This window comes from Mustela nivalis (assembly GCF_964662115.1).
Source record: "Mustela nivalis genome assembly, chromosome: 9".
In the NCBI taxonomy this organism is placed as follows: Eukaryota; Metazoa; Chordata; class Mammalia; order Carnivora; family Mustelidae; genus Mustela; species Mustela nivalis.
This window is the reverse complement of record NC_139028.1, coordinates 64302965-64315992: the sequence shown is the minus strand read 5'-3', so window position 1 is coordinate 64315992 and position 13028 is coordinate 64302965.

Below are 13028 nucleotides of genomic sequence, written 5' to 3'. Positions count from 1 at the left end.
TTTTATGAAATACCACCATGATATCCCCATACAACATCATTTCTGACCAAGAAACTATTTTTATAGTGAAAGGTATGTGGCAGTGGGCTCATACCATGCAATTTATTGGTTTTGGATATATGCTATGACCCAGAAACAAATGGCCTTAAAGAAGAATGGAATGAACTTCCCAAAGGCTCAGTTATGGTGGCAATAGGAAGAGAGTACCCTTTCAAGTTGGGGAGCTATCCTCCAGGAGCAGCATATGTTTGAAACCAGCAATCGATATTTGATGTTGTTTCATCCACAACTGGGACACACATGTATAGGAAGAAAGAGGGTGGAGGTAGGAATGATCCCTCTCATGAGTATATTTAATAATCCAGTTAAAGAATATCTGCTTCTTGTTCTCACAATCTTGGTGTTGGCAGGTTTATAAGTCTTAATTCCTAAGCAAGACGACACTTCCAACAAGGAATACAGTCATGGTCTCACACAATTAGAAGCTGAGATGGCTCAACTGACATTTTGGTCTCCTCATGACACTGAGCCAACAGGCAGACGTGGGTTTTCTATTGTCTGGGATAGCTATTCCTAATTGTTAAGGGGTGAGTGAGTTACTGGGTGTTTCAGGACATCATAGTCTGAGGAAGTACCATGGAGAAATTCTAATTTTGAGTTATCTCTGATATACCAATTATTTTTTTTTAAAGATTTATTTGAGAGCAAGCAAGCATGAGTGGGAAGGGCACCGGGAGAGGTAGAGAGAATTTGAAGAAACTCCATGCTGAGTGCAGAGCCCCAACACGGGGCTTGATCTCATGACCCAAGATCATGACCTGAGGCTAAACCAAGAGTTGGATGCTTAACTGTCTGCACCACCCAGGCGCCCCCCACCCCAATTATTTTATTTTAAATCAACCATCAGGGACATGTGGTCTAACATGAAATGCACAGAGGTGGGAATTCCCTCGTAAACTTTGATCTGGGGAAAGCCTAGGAAAGGCCAATCTAGCCTACAGATAAAAACAGAAAACTCAATCTTTTGAAGTCACATAGGAAAGATAGCAGAGGTGGAAAAGCCCAGTTTATGATCACTGACTGAAATGACATAGTCTTCTGACACAAAAGCAGTTCAGAAAGAGAGAGCAGGGACAACTCAAAGACCACAAAGAGGCCTACCATGAATACTCAGTCCTGGTCTGACAAGGCTCCTCCACCATTCCCAGGCTCTGTGGGGCTCCAGATTCATCCCAGATGTGTCCGGTCACAGTGGAGAATCTGACCACAGATTCAAAGATAGTAGTAAGATTGTGTTATTAAATACAAGTTCCACGCAAGGAAAAATGGAAAACATCAGAATGAAGCAGTTCCTTAACTTGCCTTGCTAGAGGTGTGTGGCTTCTATCATCTTTCAAGCAGAAAATAAAAGGTAAAGGATTTTCTTTAGATGCACTAAATCATGAGGCCAATTGCACTAAGCAAATGATCATACCCTTGAGAAATCTTCCATGGAACTTCCTCAAGACTGAAAGTGTCCAGGACTCAGGTGTAAATTCAAGCCTAAGTTCTGCATCCTGGGCTGGAAGTTGAGTCATTCGCACAAAAGTGCATTTAATGTTGACTCTTTATTCTCGCAGTCTTACACTTCTTTGTAGTCCTTGTTTAACTTGTTGGTAATATGAGTGTTAGCAACAGTTCGCCTTTTGATCCCAGCTTGGTGCTGAATAGTACAGGTAATGTTTTCCAGTCCTGGGCCCACATCCTCCAGACAACTACTGTCCCTTTATATTTTATGGGACAAGATGGCCCCCAGAGTGGAGGCATAGACTAGGGTCTGTCGAAGATTGTAGATCTTAAATAGGGAGAAGTTTTTATTTTATTCATTAAAAAAAATATATTTTATTTATTTATTTGACAGAGAGAGTATGAGAGAACACAAGCAGGGGAGCAGCAGAGGGAGAGGGAGAAGCCCCATGTGCAGTTGGATCCCAGGAGCTTGGGATCATGACCTGAGCCAAAGGCAGATGCTAAACGGACCGAGCCAGCCAAGTGCCCTGGGAAGAAGTTTTTAATGATAAAGCTAAATAAAAGCCATGCAATTTAATTCTCCATAGAGAAGTTAATATGGATTTGATGCACATGTTGCATCCATGAGCTCTATGGTAAGAATGCATGAAATTTCATGCTTAAGCAAGAAGTCCATGGTATGCGCTCTGTATGGACACGGTTGACAAGACGGTTGATGACTGGTATGTAGGCTATACTAAAGAAATGGACAAAAGTCCCTCCAGCTGTTACAAGAACTAGAAGCGAATGAAAATTTTTAAAACCAAAAGTAAGGGGCCTCTGGCTGCCTCAGTTGGTAGAACATGTGACTCTTGATCTCAGGGTTGGGAGTCCAAGCCCCATGTAGGGTATAGAGATTACTTAAAAATAAAATCTTTAAAAAATAATAAAATAAAATAAAACCAAAAGTAAAAGGGCAGAGGCGAAAATGAAAGACAAAAAAAAAAAAAAAAAAAACAAAAACACCCAAAACCAGAATAAGCAACACAGCATTCTCCCCAGAGCAGCCCTAGTGACCTACACTGGGCACATTGCAACAGAATTTAGCAGCTGTAAAATTCCATCAAAATTCACAGAACTTTCAGTTCAAAGCATTGCATTCATTATTATTTGACAGGAGCTCTTCAGCTTTTCAATCTAGGGGAAAATGTTCAGTTACGGAGGCTCTACCACTAAGTTTCAAGTTTAATTACAGTGGAAGAGGAAATCTCCACTTTGGGCAATTTACCTTACATCTTGTTCTCAACCAATAGCTACTCATCCACCTTATTTTAGTGGAGAGGACTTCTTCTTTGACATCAGAATCTTCTTAGGAATTTCTATTAAAGAATATATATTTTTAATCCATATGAAGGTAAAGTGCTGGTTCCAGATTATGAGGTATTCTAAAAATGTCAACATTAAAAGAAGAAAAATAGGAATAATATTAAATCTTAACTTTGGGCAATTTTTCTAAAAAGACAATAATTTCAGGGGCACCTGCCTGGCTCAGTAAGAAGAGAGTGTGACTCTTGATCTTGGGGCTGGTAGTTCAAGCCCCATGTTGGGTACGGAGATTATTTAAAAATAAAAATCTTTAAAAATAAAAATAAAGGGGCACCTGGGTGGCCCAGTGGGTCAAGCCTCTGCCTTCGGCTCAGGTCATGATCTCAGGATCCTGGGATGGAGCCCCTCACTGGGCTCTCTGCTCAATGGGGAACCTGCTTCCCCTTCCCCCTCTGCCTGCCTCTCTGCCTGCTTGATAAATAAATAAATAAAATCTTTAAAAATAAATAAAAATAAAAATAACTAAGTAAATAAATAACAAATTCAGGGTGAGTCTGGGATGGTGTTCTAGGTGGGAGCTGTGAGGCCATCACGAAAGAGAAAAGGGCGGTGCTGCTGCCAGAAACCACCAGGACAGAGAACCACAGGGCCTCCAACCAGTTGCTGAAGACTATGAGGTTCCTAAAAAGACAGGGTTGATATCCTGGAATAGAAAGCATCTCAGACAGTTTCTGGTCTAGCCAAGCTCCTCGCCCCCCACCTGTGCAGAAAGCTCAGAGATCTGCTGAGCACCAGGGAACACAAGTCATGGAAAATACCAGAATGTGTGGCCATGGAAAGAGTCGGGGGTGGGGGTACCAGGAGGTGTGGTTCCAGGCAGACTGGTGTAGCCGCGGCAGAAATCTTGGCCAATATCCAGGTGCCTGGACTGAGAGGGTGGCTGTGGTAACAAGGAAGGTCAGGGGACTGTTGTTCTCTGTTGTAGCAGGAAGAGAGTGAAAGCTGGTGGACTGAGGGGTCAGAAAGAAAGATGGTGGACCCTGAGATTTCCAGTGTGGAGAGTGTACAGATCCTGAGCAGGTTGGAGGGCATTTCCTAGAAGTCGCTGACTAGATTGAAGAGTAGGTGAATGGTGTTAGAGCTGACGAGATAAAAAATCTGAAAGGTTTCCCGTGAGTGGGCTGCCCAGCAGACCACGCGCACAGGATGATACCTGGAGTAACGAAGGTTAGAGGTGGTTAAACCAGAGGACACAAACCTCAGTGACGGCCAACCCATAATGGCTGGAAATAGCAATGCAGAGCAGAGAGAAGGGTTTCCCTCTCCAGCTCTGTAAGAGAAGTGCCACCAGAAGCAGCCTCCCCTCTACCCGACTCTTCCCAAGGTATCCTGGCTCTCAGGTTTCTATGCATTTCTACCCATTGTTCCTTCTGGCCTGAAGTCTCTGACTTCATGTCCTATTTCACCCACTCTAAGACACTATTCGTTCAATACAGTAATATCTTCCGAGACCTCCTCCCTCAAGTATCATCTCCAATGTTAAGGCTTCCTCAATACTTTCAGGCAAAATTAAACTTCATACCATGCTTCAGCCCCAGGTTTGGGGTCAGATGACCTCAGTGGTCTCTCAAATGCCTCATTTGTAAAATGAGGATACAAATAATAAATAGGTCAGGAGTATTTCTGTGAGAATCAAAGGAGCGAAGTCCATAATTTGCTGCCTAAAGCATATAGACATTGCTCAATAAATACCCTCTTTTCCTCCCTGGAGAATTTTGAATGCATCTTTGGCCGTACAGCCACCATCTCATTGATAATCATTTGCTTATAGTCTGGTGATCTCTTTAATGACAGAGCCCTTGCCTCCCTGTTCCATCTGTTCAGGTCTGGTTTGACTCAAGGCTCTAGTGTGTGTTGCTGAAGTAAGGTTAATAAGGTGACAGGGTCCAGCCAGCAGTGGATCTGTGCTGAAGAGGGACTGAGTATCCAGCAAGTTTCAACCAAATCATGCTCTGAAAGAGTGCTAGAAACAAGAGAAATGTTTGAGGTTGAGATGGGATCACAGAGAGTGATTACCAGGAAACTCTGAGCTTTTACACAGAGGCGTTTTGAATTTGGATCAAGCCTAATGAAAACTGGACAGGCAGGTAAACAATCCAGCAGAGGAAAGCTGCAGCCTGCCATCTTGGGTCCAGTGGTGGGTTTCCATTCTGAGTCAGGCAGGCTGAGAACCCCAAGAGAGGAAGCAAGATCCCACCAAGAGTCAGAACTCCAGTTAACATGGGTTACTGGAAAAGGAATATATATATTGCTGTGAAAGATGAACTTCCATGAGGTCCAGACCCAGAAACATATTCCTGGCGGGGAGGAAGACAAGCATGAAGGAATGCCCACAGTGGCCAAGGACCTTTAAGCCCTAGGTAGGAAAGGCCTTTCTTATCAAAGACCCTTAGCTTGGAGCATAGGAGCCTGGGAAGTGACGATGGGAGTGAGGATCCCATTAGACCTGAGAGCCCAGTCAACAACATAGGTGACCTTAAATTCAGAGAACGAAAGGAACTGTTCTCACAGTCTGGCATTCCTGAGGCTTCAGGAATCCCTGAAAGGCAAGAGGAGTCCTGTCAGCAAGGACGGGGAGACCTGAGTGCCTACTTTCTTGGTTTTTTGACCCTAGGGTGAAGGCTAAAAAGTTTGAGGGGCCCCTATCTTGAGAAACACCACAGAGAAACCTTTCCTTCTCCTCCTCCCATCTGCAGGAATGAAAGAAAGCCCCATCTTGCTAACGTCTAGCCTCCTTATCCTGCCGCTTCTCCCTGCTGAGCTAGAGAACCCTCCCCTGCCCGGCACCTGGCTCAGGCTTGGGGTTTGTAAAGAAGGGTGTGGGAGGGAGGTAAAGGGGTAGGGAGCTGACTGGCCAGTGGGCCAGCATCAGGAAAGGGAAGGGTGGTAACACAGGATTATTTCTGTGGCCTGCATTAATGCTCACATCCCCCCAAGTCATCTAACGCATCTCCCGGTTCTAACTGCAAAACTGACTGCAAAATTGTTTTCACGTTTACCACCTGAGATAAGTCCCTAGTCTCTTGACACTTCACTATGACTACAAAGCAGTATTTTTAGGTACTGTCAGCAGTAACAGTCTTAAAAATGCAATTTAATTGTGATGAATGTTATCATCTAAAGAAATAAACCATTTATAATCACACCTTGCTTTTCTGCAGCCAGTGATTTCTATAGGTTGCATTATTTGCTCAAGAAACTCTCTGCAGGCATCAGATTTGATGCCTGCAATTTAGAAGTTCAGAAGGTTCATGACTTGTACTTCCCACAGATATCCCTGAAGCCCTGATTGATTGAGCCAAAATATTAGAGCGGTCTTAGATAAATCCCTCTCCTTACACTATCCCACCAGAAATCCAAGCAGTTACCCAGCCCTGTCCATTAACTTTAATAATAGCTCTCAAATCTAGTGCTTGCTTCTCACTCTGATTATTGCCGTGAAAATGGACTTGCACGTTCTGATGTGCAGACAGCCAGGATGCTGAGGCCCAGAGTCTGGTGCCTCCTTGTCAAGGGCGGGTTTGGCTAACTCTTCATTCACTCTTCATTCCCCACTTTCCATGCAGGAAGACTTTACACTGCCCTCTGTCTACCCACTAGCGAGACATACGACAAAGAAGTAAGTAAAACCATATGGTAAAATGGTAGAAAAATAGACAAAAAGATCATAGGAGAGAACAGAGTCAAGAAGAAGCCCCACGAAAGCATGGGCACTCTAAATATGGGAGGGGAGGCCACAAGTCAGGGAAAAGGATGACTCAGCGAATGGTGCTGGGACAACTGGCTTTGAAAACAAAAAACAGAAAACAAAAAACTGAATTTGATTCCTGCATAGCACCAGATACAAAAACAATCTCAAATCTCAAATCACACTTAGCCGCCTAAATGTGAAACATAAACCTCTAAGACTATTACAAAAAATATGAGAGAATATATTTATTTAAACCCACAGCAGGAAGTTCTTTCTTACCAAAAAAATAAAACAGGCCAAGAGTTTATTTCTTGCTCATACCTAATCCAGGCCACAACGGGGCACTGCTCCTCGTCACTCAGGGAAGCAGGATGCTAAGGCCCCATCACAGAACATGCTCTCAGGTGACTGTGACCATGACCACGGCAGGAAAAGGGAGCACACTAAGTGGCTGGCTGTGACCCTACCGCTCAGTCCTTCCGGTCGGGTTCACACAGCCAGTGAAGCCACACATCACATCTAACTTCAAAAGGGGCCTTATAAGGTGCCCAGAGAAGAAAATACTAATTGGGGAAATATTTCTTAAATAAGACCAACACACACACACACACACACACACACACACACACACAAGTAAATTGTAGTAATAACAATAAGGTATAAGGTACTTCGTGCTTACTGAGAGTCAGATATGCACTGTTCTAAGCACTGTCTGTGCTTCCTCACTTTGGCCCTCAGGATAACCCTTGAGGGAAATTCTGCCATTTTCCAATTTTATAATTGAGGCACTGAGGTTATGTAAATGGCTGTCAATGAGTAAAGAGAACATATCAGACAAGGGGGCTGGTGGTAGTTAACAGTTAGAAGGGGCTATGTTAATTAACTCTGTATATATTCTTGAAGCAAGCCCTTTGTTGACTATAATGTGTTGCAAATATTACCCATGCTGTGGCTTACTTTTCCATGCTCTTAATGGTATGTTTTAGAATAGAAAAAGAGGGGTGCCTGGGAGGGTCAGTTGGTTAAGTGTCTGCCTTTGGCTCATGATCCTAGGGTCCTGGGATGGAGCCCCACATCCTCCCTGCTCAGTGGGGAGTCTGCTTCTCCCTCTTCCTCGTCCCTCCCCACTACTTGTGTGCACATGCTCTCTTTCAAATAAAATCTCTTAAAAAAAAATAAAAGATAAAAAAGAAATCATTTTGATGTAGTTCAATTTATTCAGTCTTTTATGATTGATGTTTATTCTGTCTAGTTTAAGAAAATTTTCTCTACCCCAAGATCAAGAATTTTTCCAATGTTATTGTAGGGACCAAGGCCAGGCTGTCCCAAAATGTACCAATTTGGTACAGTGGTTATTATTATTATTTAAGATTTATTTATTTTAGAGAGAGAGCACAAGGGGAGGGCCAAAGGTGGGGGGGGGGGGAGAGAAGCTCAAGCAGATTGCACTGACTTTGGAGCCAGACATGGGGCTTGATCTCACCACCCTGAGATCATGACCTGAGCTGAATTCAAGAGTCAGATGCATAACCGACCGAGCCACCCAGGTCCCCTGCATAGAGATTATTTTAAATAAAAGTTACTTAAGAAAGAGCAGATACAAAGACACTCCAACTCTCCTCTGTGTCCCTGAAAGCGGGAACTAATCTCCCATAGGAAAGGTACCTTCTCTGTACAAAATAAAAAGACATCCTTATCACCAGAGGAAGGAACTTGAAAGCCCAGACAGCTGTAGAAGCAAACCAAATGACTTTTTCTAATCGACAACTTTGGTCCAAATTCCACTTAGAACTTCTTATTAATTCATGCTTCCAAACATCTGTTTTCTTTATCTTGCCAATTCCTCACAAATTTATTGTGTCTTCATCTAAAAAGTATAAAAACTGCCTGCCTCATTTCTTTAGGTCTCAATTGTAAATAAAATGAATACTGGTTTTTCTTTGTCCTGTTAATGTCTCAGGTAAGTTTAATTCTTAGTCCAGCTGGAAGACCCTGAAAGAGAAGAATTTTTCCTTCCCTCCTTTATCTTCTAGGAGGCTTGTTATTTTGTCACATACAGATCAGCAACCCGCTTGAAATTGATTCTGGAGTAAGGCGGAAGGAGTCAGATTTCATCGTTTTCCCCATAGACATCCAAATTAGGTCAGGGTTGGAGTAGAAAAGGAGCCTGCTGCTCTGTGTTCACCTTAAAAATAAAGATGGCAGGGCACCTGGGTGGCTCAGTGGGGTAAGCCTCTGTCTTCGGCTCAGGTCATGATCTCAGGGTCCTGGGATCGAGCCCCACATCAGGCTCTCTGCTTAGCAGGAAGCCTGCTTCCTCCTCTCTCTCTCTCTCTCTCTCTCTCTCTCTACCTACTTCTCTGCCTACTTGTGATTTCTGTCAAATAAATAAATAAAATCTTTAAAAATAAATAAATAAAGATGCCAGTTATGTGGCAAGCAAAAATGGGTTTATTCAGAACTAGCAGAGAACTGTAAGCAGGGATAAGCAAACTATGGCAAAACCATAGGAAAGTCTGCAGAACAAAGGAGAGGAACACTGTGTGAACCAGGCTAATGCCATCATGGACAACTCCGCCTCAGTGACCACACTGTGACTCAAGCCCTAAGTAAAGCACCCCCCCCCCACACACACACATGTTTCTTTTTGTTTGTTTGTTTAATTCAGCCACACCCTTAAGCTCACTTTTAGGGCTTAAGGTCCTTGATCTGCTCTGGAGATATGCCTATGTCACAACTATTCTCAAACATTTCCTCCTGGGTGGTCTACTAGCACATACTTTCCAATCTCTAAAGCTGTAAAAGTTAGTATTACCGGAAATAGGGCTGCACAGATCTACACGTCTCGCCACCGGGCAAGACACACTTCTGTCCACGATAAGTCCCTTTAATAAACTATTTCCTGTTAAGCTGGACATATAGGCCCTTTCCTTCAGCATTTTGACCTCAAAGGTCATTTTGGGTATACTCTGACTATTATAAACCAAAATTCCATTGGTGAAAACTAGGAGTCTGAAGTCTGGTGGCTCTTCATTGGCTGAGTTGTGACCGTCTCTCATTGGCTGCATCGTAGTGGGGGAGGAGGAACACTTTCCTGCTCTTGCTGCAAGTTAAGTAAAGAATCCACTCTTGGGTCTGTAATTGACAAGGAGGGCTAGGGCTTTGGAGTTCCCTCTGGGCATCTCAATTTCCTTCCAAACTATTTTTCGTTTCAGGCAAGGAATTTCCTGGAAGCAGTCATACCCTCCCTGGATCCTGAGTGACAAGGCATTAGTCCCTGTGTTTAAGAGAAAAACAGAGGTCATAGCAAGAAAGCGTTAAATGGGTGGGGTCCATTACTTACAGTGAACACAGGATCTAAGACTGAAAGCCTCAGCGCCTGTCAGCCATCTGGGTACTTAGCACAGCTTGGTAAGGTCATCTCCAAAGAAGATCCAGTGACATCTTCCTTTGAGAAACCTTATATGATCTCAGTCAGCAGCTTTGCCATTACTGCGCAGAGGTCAGCTGGTATGTTGCACTTGGAATAGGCTACTTAGATGCACATCATTAGTGCTTTAAAATAATCGACCCAACATCGTCTGGCCCACAAATGCTCTGGCCTTGGGAGAGTAACCAGAAATTGTACAGGTCTCCCACCGATGATGGATTGTGTGCAAAGAGTCCTGGTTTTCACCTTGCAGTACATGCTCATAAGAGCTATGGAAAGGCCATGTGGCCACTAGAGTCCAGTTTCTGCTTAAACCCTGACCAGTTTTATCTATTTTAGAATCCCCTTTTGAAGTTTCATCACTTTCCCTGACTCCAGATACCGTGAGCCATAAAGGCATTCATGAATCAATAGGCTTTGCATCTATTTATAGGCAAGGGAAATCCAAGCTTAAAAATAAACCTTTAGAGGGGCACCTGGGTGGCTCAGTGGATTAAGCATCCAACTTTTGATTTCAGCTCAGGTCATGATCTCAGGGTGGTGAGATGGGTTCAACCCCATGTTGGACTCTGCACTGGGTGTGGAGCCTGCTTAAGATTCTCTCTCCCCAGGGTCCCTGGGTGGCTCAGTGGGTTGGGCTTTAGCTCAGGCCTTGATCCCTGGCTCCTGGGATCAAGCCCCAAATCGGGCTTTCTGTTCAGTGGGGAGTCTGCTTCTCTCTCTCCCTCTGTCCTTCTCCCTGTTTGTATGTTCTCTTTCTCACTCTCTCAAATAAATAGATAAATTTAAAGAAAATTATCTTCCTCTCCCTGTGCCCCTGCCCTCCTCAAAAAAAAAAAAAAAAAAAGAAAGAAAGAAAACCTTAGAACTCTTTCACCAACAGACATAATATCAATTCTTGTATTTGGGCTTGCTTTAAAAGTGCATAAATTTACTAAAATCTATACATGGGGTCAACACTGCACTTGAATGAAAGCAACTGGAATAAAATGTATTTTTAAATACATATATTTTTATATATATGAGGTTGAGTCATTCTTGTCTTGACAGATTTTCCCACACTGCAGTCTTAAAACACACATAGTTCTTCCAATACTATTGACAGATTCAGAAAATGGGTGCATCCCAAACATGCTAAGTGTTCCTGGAATCCCCTTTGTTTGTGGGTGCTACACCTTGGGTGATGTGTACAAAGTGAAAGAGAAAACACTTGGTGCTGCCAGTCAGCGGTTTAGGGAGCACTGCAGATGGTCTGGGCAGAATGACGTCGTAGTCAGTCTCCACAGGTTACGACCATAGGGCCTTAGAGCAAGGCAACGTCTGAAGGAGAAGCTGAAGATGTCAGTCGATTACAAATGAGAGCGAAAGTGCCTGAGAACAGGAATGGCTACAGTCTACTTTTTGCTACCAGAGGAACAGGATTTTATGATCGCTGTAGAAGGTAACAAAAGCAAGGTTCCTGTATGAGTGAGGGCCTGTTGGGTTTTTTCCACAGTTGCCAACAGTCTCAAAGTCCTCAAAAGCATGGTGAGAACTGGTGCAAATGCCAACAGACTCCTGAGAAGTGAGAGTACAGGTGCAGGGAGGTTACAAGAGCAGAAAAGAAAGAAGAAATTTTTCTACCTTGTGTTGAGAGCTGACTGCATAATCCAAGACCATCTTTTCTCTCAGCAATCAGTCACTCTTCATGGAGAGTTTTATAACCATTAACTTTAATATGCCTTGATACGTATGCATCTCTATTACGGGGAACGCCTTTCCTGCACCACTTCACACTCTCCCAGCCTCGCTTACAGCTCCCTGCCCCATCGGCAGCCACCACCGGTTCCTTAGTTCCTCGCTGACTCCTGCTGTCACACCCCTCCTCAGGGGCGCACTGCCTCTCCCTTGCTGCTTTTTGGCTTCTCTGACGCAGACACACAAAATGCCTCGGAGAACCTACTTTGCGTTCATACCTGTGCAGCTCAGCAGTGTGGGCTGGTCGGAATTCCGTGGGGCAACTCTCAACCGTGGAGGACCTAAACCAGACGATAAAAATGTCTCCCTTCGTCCCCCTAGCTACATGATTCTGAGACTCATTTCATAAAGCTCCTCAGAAGGCCCCAGCAGGGTGAAGGTCCAGTTGCCCACTCCATTATGCATCCTTATATTGGCTTTGTGCCTTTCCTTTCTACCCTCTAGGTCCCGCCCTTCTGTTCTAGGATCACTTCCTAAATAAGTCTCCTGAATGTGTAGGCAAGGCCAAAAAATCTTTTTCTTCTACCCTCTTAGGGTCAGTGTGTGAGGCATGTGAATTAAACCAAAAGCAGACGGATTCATGAGAGAAAAGACCAGAGTATACTTATTTATGCACGTAACACACACACAACACATACACACAGTGTGTTACTTAATCATGAGTAACTCAAACAGGTGGTTAGAATTTGGGGCTTATGTACCTAACTTAGTGTATGAAGAGGAAAAAGAGAAAAGGACACTTATGGGAAAACAAATGACTTTTTGGAAAGATAAATCAGACTTCGGAGAATAGATGAGAGACACGATAGTCTCATGACAATGTCTGTTTGGGCGCAGTGCCAATTTCTAGTCTCCGAGATTATACAGAGAGTTGTTCCCAAGACGGGATTTAAGACAATTGAGTTCTTCTGGGAGGCTCTGCTTTTAGGCAGATAAGGGATTCCAGGAACTCAAATGCCTTCAGTTCAGAATAATTCCTATGCGAAAGTGGTATGTTTTGGGGTGGTGTACTCTGATCCCCTACAAATGTAAATCCATCTCTCAAGCTAAACAGATAAGAACATATTATCATATTAAACAATATGCATAAGTGACAATATTTATTTTTATTTATTTATTTTTTTAAATCATAACAAATATTATCAATCATATTACAAAGCAATGTTTATAATACATTAATTAATTTGTCTTCTTTTTTTTTTTTTTAAAGATTTTATTTATTTATTTGACAGAGAGAGATTACAAGTAGGCAGAGAGAGAGGAGGAAGCAGGCTCCCTGCTGAGCAGAGAGCCCGA